This window comes from Erpetoichthys calabaricus, chromosome 11 (genome assembly GCF_900747795.2).
Source record: "Erpetoichthys calabaricus chromosome 11, fErpCal1.3, whole genome shotgun sequence".
Taxonomy (NCBI): Eukaryota; Metazoa; Chordata; class Cladistia; order Polypteriformes; family Polypteridae; genus Erpetoichthys; species Erpetoichthys calabaricus.
This window is the reverse complement of record NC_041404.2, coordinates 53,199,452-53,214,081: the sequence shown is the minus strand read 5'-3', so window position 1 is coordinate 53,214,081 and position 14,630 is coordinate 53,199,452. Positions and strand designations below refer to the sequence as shown.

The window sequence follows — 14,630 nt, the reverse complement described above, 5'->3', positions numbered from 1 at the left end:
TGGCACCGATCGTACAGGGACTGAACAGCCCTTATCAGGGGGGCCGGTACCCCATACTCTCGGAGTACCCCCCACAGGATTCCCCGAGGGACACGGTCGAATGCCTTTTCTAAGTCCACAAAACACATGTAGACTGGTTGGGCAAACTCCCATGCACCCTCCAGGACCCTGCAATCCGCAGCGGGAGCGTTTCTATAAACTTAATTTAAACTTACGTTTTACACCGTGCTTTGTTTCCCTTATGAACATGCTTGTATGCTTCACTCGCTCCCTTCTCAATCGTTTAATGAATTTTTTGTTCTTCGCTGTTTGCGGCTCCTCCTTCATTTGTCCCTACTGCGTTCACAGTCTTTTCACGTGATTACGTGGGAGGCGTGATGACGTGACCCTCAACTCCTCCTCCCACGGCCATCGAGCTGCCGTCCATTACAGTATATTGTGAAAAAAGAGGTTCCAGTTATGACCATTATGCGTTGAATTTCGAAATGAAATCTGCCTAACTTTTGTAAGTAAGCTGTAAGGAATGAGCCTGCCAAATTTCAGCCTTCCACCTACACGGGAAGTTGGAGAATTAGTGATGAGTGAGTCAGTCAGTCAGTCAGTGAGTGAATCAGTCAGTGAGGGCTTTGCCTTATATTATTATAGATATATATATATATATATATATATATATATATATATATATATATATATATATATAGTAACAGAAGGTGCCATATTGGCTCCTGACCCGACACAGACTCACACCAGAAGCACATATAAAAGCCAAATAAACTTTTATTTTTCTTCACCTATATATGTATATACAAATCCATCCATCCATTATCCAACCCGCTATATCCTAACTGCAGGGTCACAGGGGGCTGCTGGAACCAATCCCAGTCAGCACAGGGCACAAGACAAGAAACTACGCCCAGGCAGGGCGCCAGCCCACTGCAGCAAATCTATATATACAGTATATAAAAGCCAAATACCACTGACTCACTCATCACGAAATCTCCCGAACCATGAGGACTTGGGACTTGAAATTTGGAATGTAGGTAGGTTACCCTTGGCCCATAGATGCTCGCTAAGAAACGGTTTTAAAAATTTTGTGGTCCAAGTGTGAAATTACTTATAGTTTTTTAGACCCGTTTGTATGTCTGTCTGCTTTTCACCAGAGAACTACACAGACTGGGTTTTTTCCTAGAATTTGCTTGAATATTCCGTTGATTTTGTGACTTCTCTCATTGCGCTAAGTATCAGAGATCTCTTGCGGTACCGATGTATTAGCACAAATCCGAGAGAGACTCATCAGGCTGCAGGGAAAGGGGACGGGGCCCTCCTCACTCACACGTCCACCTCGGGGTGTAACCTTAACTCTGCTTAGTTAGTATACGTGAGAACTACTTAACGGATTTAGATCTGGTTTTTTTTTATATAATTTGCTTGAACATTCCAGTTGATTTTGCGACTTCTCTCATTAAGCTAAGAATCATCGTTCGCTTGCAGGAGCAATATATTTGCACTAATCTGAGACACAGGCTGTGGGCCGAGGGGAGGGGGAAGCGTGATGTCAGAAGTAGGGAGCTGGGCGGGGCCCTCCTCACTGTCCTGTTTCACTATGACGTGGGCAAAGCCGCAGGGGATGGCTAGTGTAATATAAAGCTGAGCCTTTTCACTTTAAACAACAGAAGATTAATAGGTGACATGATTGAAGTGTTTAAAATTATGAAGGGAATTAGTCGAGTGGATCGAGACGGTGACTTTAAAATGAGTTCATCAAGAACACGGGGACAAAGTTGGAAACTTGTTAAGGGGAAATTTCACACAAACATTACAAAGTTTTTCTTCATTACAGATGGACTTGGAATAAGTGACCAAGTAGTGTGGTAGACAGCAGAACGTTAGGGACTTTCAAAACTCGACTTGATGTTTTTTTAAAAGAATTATGTGGATAGGACTGGTGAGCTTTGTTGGGCTGAATGGCCTGTTCTTGTCTAGATTGTTCTAATATTCTTTATACAGTATATATATATACAGTATATATATATATATATATATATATATATATATATATATATATATATATATATATATATATATATATATATATATATATATATACAGTGCATCCAGAAAGTATTCACAGCGCATCACTTTTTCCACATTTTGTTATGTTACAGCCTTATTCCAAAATGGATTAAATTCATTTTTTTCCTCAGAATTCTACACACAACACCCCATAATGACAACATGAAAAAAGTTTACTCGAGGTTTTTGCAAATTTATTAAAAATAAAAAAACTGAGAAATCCCATGTACATAAGTATTCACAGCCTTTGCTCAATACTTTGTCGATGCACCTTTGGCAGCAATTCCAGCCTCAAGTCTTGTTGAATATGATGCCACAAGCTTGGCACACCCATCCTTGGCCAGTTTCGCCCATTCCTCTTTGCAGCACCTCTCAAGCTCCATCAGGTTGGAGGGGAAGCGTCGGTGCACAGCCATTTTAAGATCTCTCCAGAGATGTTCAATCGGATTCAAGTCTGGGCTCTGGCTGGGCCACTCAAGGACATTCACAGAGTTGTCCTGAAGCCACTCCTTTGATATCTTGGCTGTGTGCTTAGGGTCGTTGTCCTGCTGAAAGATGAACCGTCGCCGCAGTCTGAGGTCAAGAGCGCTCTGGAGCAGGTTTTCATCCAGGATGTCTCTGTACATTGCTGCAGTCATTTTTCCCTTTATCCTGACTAGTCTCCCAGTCCCTGCCACTGAAAAACATCCCCACAGCATGATGCTGCCACCACCATGCTTCACTGTAGGGATGGTATTGGCCTGGTGATGAGCGGTGCCTGGTTACCTCCAAACGTGTCGCCAGGCATTCACACCAAAGAGTTCAATCTTCGTCTCATCAGACCAAAGAATTTTCTTTCTCATGGTCTGAGAGTCCTTCAGGTGCCTTTTGGCAAACTCCAGGCGGGCTGCCATGTGCCTTTTACTAAGGAGTGGCTTCCGTCTGGCCACTCTACCATACAGGCCTGATTGGTGGATTGCTGCAGAGATGGTTATCCTTCTGGAAGGTTCTCCTCTCTCCACAAAGGACCACTGGAGCTCTGACAGAGTGACCATCGGGTTCTTGGTCACCTCCCTGACTAAGGCCCATCTCCCCCGATCACTCCGTTTAGCTCCGGCCAGCTCTAGGAAGAGTCCTGGTGGTTTCAAACTTCTTCCACTTACGGATGATGGTGGCCACTGTGCTCATTGGGACCTTCAAAGCAGCAGAAATTTTTCTGTAACCTTCCCCAGATTTGTGCCTCAAGACAATCCTGTCTCGGAGGTCTACAGACAATTCCTTTGACATCATGCTTGGTTTGTGCTCTGACATGAACTGTCAACTGTGTGACCTTATATAGACAGGTGTGTGCCTTTCCAAAACATGTCCAACCAACTGAATTTACCACACGTGGACTCCAATGAAGCTGAATTATGGCTGGTGTGAGGGAGTTTCTTAACTCTTGTGGGATTGCACCCAACGGGACGACACGCAGAAGAGTGTCCCAAAGCAATCACAGTTTCCCGGCGCTGTAGCAGTTCGCCGTAAAAGCGAATCCGAAAAGATCGCGGACAGGCTATAAGCGCCTCCCATCGATGGGTGATACAAGGAACAAGGAACATTATAAATGCACAGGGCCCTGCCTGACTGCTGTGTCTGTTTCAAGCTGAATAAAGTTGGTGTTGCTAAAGTACTGAGACTCAGCTTTGTGTTTTAGTGTGCAAGACGGGGACTCGCACGTTACAGCACACACGCGCGCGCACACACACACACACACACACACACACACACACACACACACACACAAACACACACGCGCGTGAGCGAGCACACACACACACACACACACACACACACACACACACACACACACACGTGTGCGAGCGAGCACACACACACACACACACACACGCGCACACGAGCGAACGAACACACACACACACGAGCGAGTGAGCACACACACACAAGCGCTTGCGCACACACACAGTCACAATGCTAATGCTGTAGTAAACAGTATACGCTCCTACAGATGTTGACTATATGAGTGAGGTACGCCGACTCAGATGGAAAATAGGAGACGATTGCCCACAATCCCGCAGCGAGAGAGAGAGAAGAACCATCAGCTCAGTTGTGATCACATGATGCTCAGCAGACAAAGCGTATACATACTACTCGTACTGCAAGACCTCGCTCGTTTATCAAGTCAAAATTTATTAAAAATTTTTGCTCGTCTTGAAAAACACTCGTAAACCAAGTTACTCGCAAACCGAGGTTCCACTGTATATACAGTATATATATATATATATATATATATATATAATATATATATATATATATAATACATATATATATATATATATATATATATATATATATATATATATATATATATATATATATATACTGCTCAAAATAATTAAAGGAGCACTTTTGAATGAGAGTAGAGCATCAAGTCAAAGACACTACTGGGCTATTGATCTGGTCAGTAAAGTAGCAGAGGGGCTTGTTCATCAGTTTCAGCTGCTTTGGTGCACTGGGGGGGGCAACAATGAGACGACCCCAAAACAGGAATGAATGGTTTAACAGGTGGAGGGAGGCCACTGACATTTTTCCCTCCTCATCTGTTTTGTCACTCGTTTTGCATTTGGGTACAGTCAGTGTCACTACTGGTAGCATGAGGCTATACCTGGATCCTAATAAAGTATCTATCTATCTATCTATCTATCTATAGAGGTGGCACAAGTAGTCCAACTTCTCCAGGATGGCACCTCAATACGTGGTATGCCAGAAGGTTTGCTGTGTCTCCCAGCACAGTCTCAAGGGCACGGAGGAAATTCCAGGAGACAGGCAGTTACTCAAGGAGAGCTGGACAGGGCCCCTCATAGAAGGTCCGTAACCCATCAGCAGGACTGACCGCTATCTGCTCCTTTGGGCAAAGAGGAACAGGATGAGCACTAACAGAGCCTACAAAATGACCTCTAGCAGGCAGGCCACTAGTGTGAATGTCTCTGAGCAAACAATCAGAAACAGAATTCATGCGGGTGGCCTAAGGGCCCGACGATCTCTAGTGGGCCCTGTGCTCACTGCCTGCCCGGCACCATGGAGCTCGATTGGCATTTTCCATAGAATACTAGATTTGGCACCCTGTGTTTTTCAAAGATGAGAGCAGGTTCACCCTGAGCACATGTGACAGACGTGAAAGGGTCTGCAGAAGCTGTGGAGAACATTATGCTGCCTGCAACATCGTTCAGCATGACCGGTTTGGTGGCAGCTTGACTGCCATTAGGTATCAGGATGAAATCCTTGGACCCATCGTCAGACCATATGCTAGTGCAGTGGGTCCCGGGTTCCTCCTGGTTTCAAAGTGTTCCTTTAATTTTTTTGAGCAGTATGTATACAAAAGAATAAAACGAGGATAAACATGAAGCTCGGAAATTGCATCAACTGGTGCTCAGTTGTCTATAATGTCCCTCCCTCTGTTTTGATAAGCAGCTAATCTCCTATCAGTGGATCAAGAATCAGCCTGTAAATTGTGCCATTAATGTGCCTCCTGCTTTATCTATCCGGCGGACGGCACGTCGCCCTTTTAACTTGCATCACACTGGAGTTTAAAAATCTGCTTTCTCTGTCACTATTGCTAGATTGAGTGACATATCAAAGTGAGGACCGGAGGACTTTGCAAGCGCAAGTCACCACAACTGCAGTGAGCAGACTCCCTGTGAGATAACGGTTCTCACAAATGAGTCTGTCTAATTTAGAATCAAAAAGACTGACCGAAATATTTTTGAAAACTTCCTGTGTCAACAGTAATAACCTTTACATGCTGCATCCGTTGCCCCACATTAGTCTGGCTCCTGCCTTACACCTCTTTTCTCCGGTTTACGCTCCTTTGGGACTCTCTGTGGGATAAAATGTATTCCAAAAAGAGATGGATGAGGAGATAAGACCTGCACTGGCTGTTTATTTTAGATGCTCTGTATTACCATAACATGGAAATTCATTCACAATGAATGATATCCTGGCCTTTCTGGGTCTCCTTGGCTGAACTTAATCAAGGTTGAAGGTTACCTTTATTTGTCATTTGAAACCGCACACAGCAGTGCATAGCAGAACAAAATTGCATCACCTGACCTGATTATATGCAAGAATAGACAATGAGAAGAGCAAGATTAATCAGCAGAGAGTCACTGCCGTACTGCACAGAGGAGTTATTTACGCACTGTGTTAATGGACTAGCGCTGTGCTATCAGAATGATCTTTGATTACAAGTCTAGTGGCTCGTGGGGTGAAACTTTTAGAACATTTAGAACTTCAGCTCTGTTTACCGCAGTACCACTTGCCAGAGGGCAGATGGGCAAGCAAGTCCATTGTGAGGTTGAGTGTGGCCTCTCATAATGTTGGTGGCAATGTTTTAGCAGAACTGGCAGCAGAGGTCCTCAGTGATGGAGGAGAGATGCCTGTCTTCACTATCTGTTGTAGGGCTTTGCGATCCCTGACCATGCAATTTCCAAACCAGACAGTGATGCAGTTGCTCAGGATGCTCTCTATGGTTCCTCTGTAGAATGTTGTTAGAATAGCTGGTAGAAGATGGGCTTTCCTCAGCCTATGCAGGAAGAAGAGCCACTCCTGGGCTTTCTTGGCTAAAGAGCTGATGTTGTGGGACCAGGTGAGGTTCTCTGCCAGGTGGACACCCAGGAATTTGGTGCTATTGACGACCTCCACAGTTGAGCCGTCAATGTTCAGTGGCAGATGGTCACTGTTAGTCTTCCTAAAGTCAATAAACATCTCCTTTATTTTGTCCACATTCAGAGACAGTTTATTGGCTTTACACCAGTCCGTTAACCGCTGCACCTCCTCTCTGTATGCTGACTCATTGTTGTTGCTGATGAGACCCACCACAGTCGTGTCATCAGCGAAGTTTATGATGTGATTAGAGCTGTGCGTTGCTGCACAGTCATGAGTCAGCAGTGTGAACAGTAATGGACTGAGCACACAGCCTTGAGGGGCTCCAGTGCTCAGTGTGGTGGTTCTGGAGATGTTGTCTCCAATCCTGACTGACTGAGGCCTCTCAGTCAGGAAGTCCAGAATCCAGTTACAGAGGGAGGTGTTCAGTCCCAGCAGGCTCAGCTTTTCCGTCAGCTGCTGAGGAATGATCGTGTTGAATGCTGAGTTGAAGTCGATAAACAGCATTCGAACGTATGTGTCCTTATTGTCCAGATGGAGAGTGGTGGCTATTGCGTCATCTGTTGAACGGTTCTGGCGGTAAGCAAACTGCAGGGGGTCCAGTGAAGGGGGCAGCTGGGTTTTGATGTGCCTCATGACAAGCTTCTCGAAGCACTTCATAATGATGGGTATGACTGCAACGGGACGGTAGTCATTGAGGTTGGACACTTGTGACTTTTTGCTTGATGGCTTCACTATCAGTTACACCAACAGGCTTGATGGGCTGAATGGGCTCCTCTCGTTTGTCAAATTTCTTATGTTCTTAAGTTCTTATGTCCCCCTCTCACTCCAGTGTGGTATCACTTCCGTCAGATAAGCTCCAGTAAGTGATCCACTGACGTTCATGCGTGACAGTGTGTAGCAGACCTGCCGGCATTGTTCTTTTTAAAGTGGGTTTACTTTGATGAGACTGCGTCCAGGAAGTATTTTGTCCCATGAGGTTGCCATAGTTAAGAAGAGATAAGCTCTTCCAGGTTTGATTGTTTTGATCAAGCGAGCATCAATGAGATTCACGGGAGGTGTTGTCTTTTAACTAACATTAAATAAAGTGGGAATGTTCTCCAGACCAACCTGCTCTGCTTCTTTATTTTATTATCTAAACAATTTCACAGACGCTCAGTTACACGTGTTTAAGTTTGGGGTGAGTTCGTTATTTTTATAGCGTGGCTTAATATTTTGCTCCTTGTTAATATTCAGGATATTTAAGCTGTTATTTGGTAATAGGTATACAAGTGGATAACCATGAAGCAGCTTCTGTGCTTTAAGCATGCAGTGTCCCTTGCATCAGAATCGACCCTGCTGATCATGAATAGTCAGTTAGCAATACCTAGTAAAGCTAGAATCTGTACAAAAGTGAAAATGTTCGTATCATACCAACACTCCCTTATATAGAATGTTAAAGCTACGTTAACATCACCAGGGTTGAAGTCACTCCAGTCTGATTTTGTGCTTGTACTCTGACACAAATCTAATGTTTTCAGGGCTATGAAAGGACACAGAATCTGATCTTTTCAAATCAGTATTGAGTCACATTCATATAAGGTACTAGATCGGATGCATATCTGATTTGTGGCCATGCAACATGAATGAGAACGGTCAGAACAGTATTCATGTTTTTATTTTTGCCTTTACGGAGTGGCTGAATGGTGTCGTCACCAGCCAGCGCCAGGCAGCATGGCAAAACAGCAATGGAGCAGAGCTACAGCTGTCACAACAGTCGTGGTCTCACCATTGCTGGCTCCTTTGTTGCACCCACAAATCTCTTGGTGCAGCAGTGCCAACAATAACTGCGAAAACAGCAAAAGTTAGCTGTCCCGTTTATTTTCACCTTCTCGTCCTAATCATGGACAGCTGACGGACTGTTAGCCGTCCTCTAGAGTCAACTGCAGTGCATACACTTGCTGCTAGCACATTCAATATGTTGGTTTTAATACCACGTGTAGCTGCGTCTTTTCTAGGTGCCCAAAGTCCTCCAGCTACTGAGATGGCGAGGCAGGATCCAGCATACATAGGCTTCACTTAGTATGTTCACTACATTCAGTGCGTTTGGTTTGAAACTGTTCACCCTCTGTTCTGCCCCACATGTTGTTGACTATTACTGTTATTTGTTGACCTGTGCTCTCCCTTTGTCTGGTCATTTATTAACATACCTGTCAGTCATGTCCCACACTCACAGTGGTGTCATAAATGTCTATGAAACGCACGTAAAGTATGCAGGTCCCATAATAAACATTTAAATACAACACACCCCATGTGTCTCACGTAGGCACCCCTTTCTTTATCTCTTGTTTCGGTCACGTCTGAAGCATATCTGTAAGGTATATAAACCCTTAGGTCTGGTTAGTTGTGGTACGCAGCAATTTGAACCTCTGTCTACACATTTCTCTTTGTCTCAATCCGACTGTGAAAATCCTCACAGGTGGCGCAGTGGTAGTGCTGCTGCTTTGCAGTAAGGAGACTGTGGAAGATTGTGGGTTCGCTTCCCGGTTCCTCCCTGTTTGGATAACGCTTTGAGTACTGAGAAAAGCGCTATATAAATGTAATGAATTATTATTAAAATCACTTGCCTTTTTACAACGAGGTACGTTGAAAATACGAACACGTAACTCCAGTTCTTAAATCCTTACACTGTCTTCCAGTTAAGTTTAGGACAGAAAATCCACCTTTTAACATATAAAGTATTAAATGGCCAAGGTCCGGCTTACTTGTCTGAACTTATCATGACTTACAAACCTGAGCGCACATTAAGATCTCAAGATGCCGGTCTGCTTGTGATTCCAAGGATTAATAAAATAACAGTGGGAGGTCGAGCTTTTAGTTACAAGGCCCCTAAACTGTGGAATGGTCTGCCTGCTACTATAAGAGATGCCTCTTCGGTCTCAGCTTTCAAATCCTCGCAATTTCAGTTTAGAACACCCTGACTAGAGCTTCTGATTAACTGTACAGACTGCATCTGTGTTGTTAGTCATTAGCACTAAAACATAAGTCATATCTATATTACTAAACGAAGGTTGTATACAGTATATACATAGATACCAGAAGCAAGCCGTGCCGAAAGCGCACACACACAGCACCACAGAGTCAAACCCAGCGGCTTCCAAGAGTCAGTAGGTGGCGCCCAAACAACACAACCTGTAAACTAAACTTGAGGTAAAGCGTGCACGCCAGGTTATATACAGCGCATCCGTAAAGTATTCCCAGCGCATCACTTTTTCCACATTTTGTTATGTTACAGCCTTATTCCAAAATGGATTAAATTCATTTTTTTCCTCAGAATTCTACACACAACACCCCATAATGACAACGTGAAAAAAGTTTACTTGAGATTTTTGCAAATTTATTAAAAAAAAAAAAATTGAGACACCACATGTACATAAGTATTCACAGCCTTTGCCATGAAGCTCAAAATTGTTTCCCTGATCATCCTTGAGATGTTTCTGCAGCTTAATTGGAGTCCACCTGTGGTAAATTCAGTTGACTGGACATGATTTGGAAAGGCACACACCTGTCTATATAAGGTCCCACAGCTGATAGTTCATGTCACAGCACAAACCAAGCATGAAGTCAAAGAAAATGTCTGTAGACCTCCAAGACAGGATTGTCTCGAGGCACAAATCTGGGGAAGGTTACAGAAAAATTTCTGCTGCTTTGAAGGTCCCAATGAGCACAGTGGCCTCCATCATCCGTAAGTGGAAGAAGTTCGAAACCACCAGGACTCTTCCTAGAGCTGGCCCGCCATCTAAACGGAGCGATCGGCGGAGAAGGGCCTTAGTCAGGGAGGTGACCAAGAACCCGATGGTCAATCTGTCAGAGCTCCAGAGGTCCTCTGTGGACAGAGGAGAACCTTCCAGAAGGACAACCATCTCTGCAGCAATCCACCAATCAGGCCTGTATGGTAGAGTGGCCAGACGGAAGCCACTCCTTAGTAAAAGGCACATGGCAGCCCACCTGGAGTTTGCCAAAAGGCACCTGAAGGACTCTCATACCATGAGAAAGAAAATTCTCTGGTCTGATGAGACAAAGATTGCATATACAACCTTTGATTAGTAATGTAGATCTCCAAGCCCGGATCCGCCACTATGGTCACTTCAGCACACGCATCCGCCGCCATCAGCAAACGACTTCTAGCTAACGACACAGCCATAGAAAAACAAAAACGAGACCACTTGGATAAAAACAATGAATGAAGGCTCCTACAAAGCGCTTCTGAAACACCAGAACCAGATGAGTCACGGCTCCAAACAGAAACAACTTTAGTACAAATATATTGATTTAATTAAATGAAAACTTTCCCAGGACGCACCCACCCTCCATGATTTTTCATTCCTCCAAAGATCGGAGGGAACAGAAAGTGATTGACATTCTTGGATTTGCGATTCTTTTGAGAATCGGGGGGTTTACTGGTGATAGTTAGAATTTGTTAGGAACCCTCACCTGTTCTGTTTCTCTTCTTGGTACTCAAATGTGGCACTTAGTGCCATGGCCCACTTGCCAAGTTGTTTTGCCTGCCTAAGGTAAAGTCATCCTAGATGGAGGATCGCAGGAATCATCAGGTAGTGGGGTCCTTTCATCGGATTGGTTGGCCCTGCACTGTTTCAGCTGTGGAATGGCCAATTGGGGGGAGACAGCTTGATGGCTGAGATCTCCAGGACTCTGAACAAATCCAAATCCTATTATGTGATATCATCTACTGTTAAATTCTGCCCCGTACTTGTAATATTTTTATTTTTATACTGTGTTGAGGATTACTTGTGTTCTTTTCTCTGTATTGTATTGTATTGACCCCCTTCTTTTTGACACCCACTGCATGACCAACTTACCTGGAAAGGGGTCTCTCTTTGAATGGCCTTTCCCAAGGTTTCTTCCATTTTTTCCCTACAAGTTTTTTGTTTTGGGAGTTTCTCCTTCTCTTCTTAGAGAGTCAAGGCTGGGGGGCTGTCAAGAGGCAGGGCCTGTTAAAGCCCATTGTGGCACTTCTTGTGTGATTTTTGGGCTCTACAAAAAATAAATTGCATTGTATTGTATTGTACGTCCAGTAAAAGCCTTCCAGAAAGCTCACCCTTGTCGTTTTTTCTGTGGATGTGTCGAGTTGTTTAAGCTCTCTGCAGCCGGGTTGCACAGACAGCACTGAGTGAGGCAGTAAGCCCTCCATGCCTTACGGCAGATCACAAACCTGAACTAGTCTGTAGTCAGGGGGACAAGAAATGATTGGAATATTCCATTTATAATTTAGCTTGTGGGAGTTGTAATAGAACCTCCCGTTGTTCTTATTTCTGTTACTACTCTGTTCAATGCTTTCATGGACTGGGTGTTGCGCAGGTCATGGGGTCCAGCGGCTGTGGTGCGTCTGTTGGTGAAGAAAGATTTACTAATCTTGATTTTGCTGACAATGCTGTGATGTTCACAGAGTCAATGGAGGCTCAGATTGGGGCGCTCGAGAGACTGAGTGAGGAGTCCGAGTGTCTGGGCTTGCGAGTGTCCTGATAAAAACCAACATCCAGGCCTTTAATGACCTCTTTACTGACCTCCGCAGTGTGTCTGTCTGAGGAGAGAGTGTCGACCTCGTCGAGATGTTTACTTACCTCAGCAGCGACAGTCATGTCTCTGGTGAATCTTCTTATGAAGTCACTAGACAGATTGGGACAGCATGGGGGGTCATGTGGTCTCTGGAAAGGGGTGTGTGGCACTACTGATATCTCTGCAAAAAGGAAGAAGGTCCAAGTCTTTAGAGTCCTGGTGCTGCCTGTTTGTGAGATATGTTTGTGAGGAAGACTGTACTCCTCCATTACTGTGTCTCTTCAGAGAATCCTTGGGTACCATTGGTTTGACTTTGTGTTGCTCATGGAGTACCGAATGAGTCCTGCATTGTGAGGGAGCGTCAGTTACGGCACTACTACCACGAGGGTGATCCGACTCACAGGATCCGAACGGCTGGACCAGGCCAAGGGGACGCCCACGTAATACCTGATTGGGGCAGATAGAGGATCATTTACGGGGGCATGGGACTGGACCACATGTCTACCTGGGGGGCTGCCAACCAGGATCCCAAGGTGTTTTGTCATATGGTTGCTGCAGCAATGTGCTATGCCAGTGCATGCTCCCTAACCTGACTTGACCTCCCATTGACTATGCACTAATATATAGGCAAACATTTTATCATAACTAAGAAAATACTTCATTAATAATAATAATAATAATAATAATTCTTTACATTTATAAAGCGGTTTTCTCACTACTCAAAGCGCTCTCCACACATGGAGGACCCAGGAAGCGAACCCACAATCTCCTTACTGCAAAGCAGCAGCACTACCACTGCTACCATCTTTAACATTACCTAACTAATTTAACAAATGCCTCTTGCAACACGAGTTGTCTCACTAATATGAAGTTTTTTATTGTTGGTGTCGTAGATTTGTCATGGTGGTCCAGGTTCTCTTCACTGTCCTTGCCAGTTTTGTTGATGACAAAAATTGAGAATGAGCCGGGCAAATGAGGACATGCACAGTCAACAAGTATTGGCCTAAAGTGCTAAAGTGCTTCTATTAAAACTAAACAATGGGGCAGATGTTTCAGTGTTTCAGATAAAGTCATCAAAATAAATAATCTGTAATAAAAATAATTGGACTAGTAGTGATTAATATCAATAAACATTAAAAAACCCATTAAAAATGAGGTTAAAATCCCGGGGAGATTTCTTTCATTAAAAACAGTACTTTGTTCATTAATCGGCGTATCCTCTGATTATGCTATAAGGTTCTGGCAGCCAAAGGAGATGGGTGCGGTCAACCCTCACTTTGATCACTCATGCACCATTGGGGTGCCCCAAGCCCGACTCGTGTCCCTTGTCATCATTCAAGTGGGGACTTATTGCTTTGACGTGGTAAGAGATTTCGCAGGAGACAATGCATTGTCCTTGAAGCGATTGGTTCTTCACGGCGATCAAGAATGAAGCGATGTGTAGCATGGCACTCCATGGAGGTGAGGAATTGTGCGGCATACCAAGGAGGCTGGAAGGGGGGGATAGTTTGGGGGTTTTTGAAGTTATCCACTGTTTAAGTACTGGTACTGACGTCCGAAAGCTGGCATTGATACTGTGAGGGACGACCGGCATTTCAGTCCGTCCGGGACGTCCCTCAACTGAAAGAAACAGCCTTTTCAGGACGCTACATCCCCTGGAACGCTAGATGGCAGCTCCCCTGGATAGAAATGGCTCCTCGGATTCCCGCAGGGCAGCATGGGACGTGGAGTCCGTATCCTCAGCCCTGTTGGGTGCCGTGGGTGCCACCAGGGGGAGCTCACCAAGAACCAGGGGGATATTATGAGGACGTCAACCCGGAAGTTCTTCGGGGTCACGAGGACGGAAGCCCGCAGTACTTCCGTGATGCTTGATGAAGGAAGATGTGGTGTTGACCCGAAGAAGAAATACTTCAGGGTCATAGACTTTAAAATGACTGTGGGAAACCCCAGCAGGGCGAGCCGGCATTGGGTGGGAGTTTGACGGAGCTGCTGGCAGTTGGAGGATTGTTGTATTTGTGTTATTGTGGATTATTATTATTATTATTATTATTATTACTGAGAATTGTGGAAGGTGCGGTGCTTTGGGCACTTTATTGAAGAAGTATTAATGTGTGTCTGGGACGTCTGTCTAGCGGGTTCAACGGGGCAACCCCTAGCGTCCACAATACCAAAGTCACAATTGTAGCATAGATCCTACACTCCTGTGCCATCCAAAAAAAAATGAATCTTTTATTTAGTTTTTATTTGATGGTGTAACCAACGTACAACATATGAATAAACTCACATAAACATTGAAACAGTAATGTCATAAATGGACATTGTTTTTCCTTTGTTTCATAGACATGTGCTGTATCTTGTGT

General features: G+C 44.5%; 1 protein-coding gene across 1 annotated transcript in view; it reads left to right on the top strand.

Moving 5' to 3' along the window:
* Positions 1 to 14,630, top strand: part of cyfip2 (cytoplasmic FMR1 interacting protein 2) — a 252,229-nt gene that overhangs the window by 40,528 nt on the left and 197,071 nt on the right. The window lies entirely within an intron of this gene.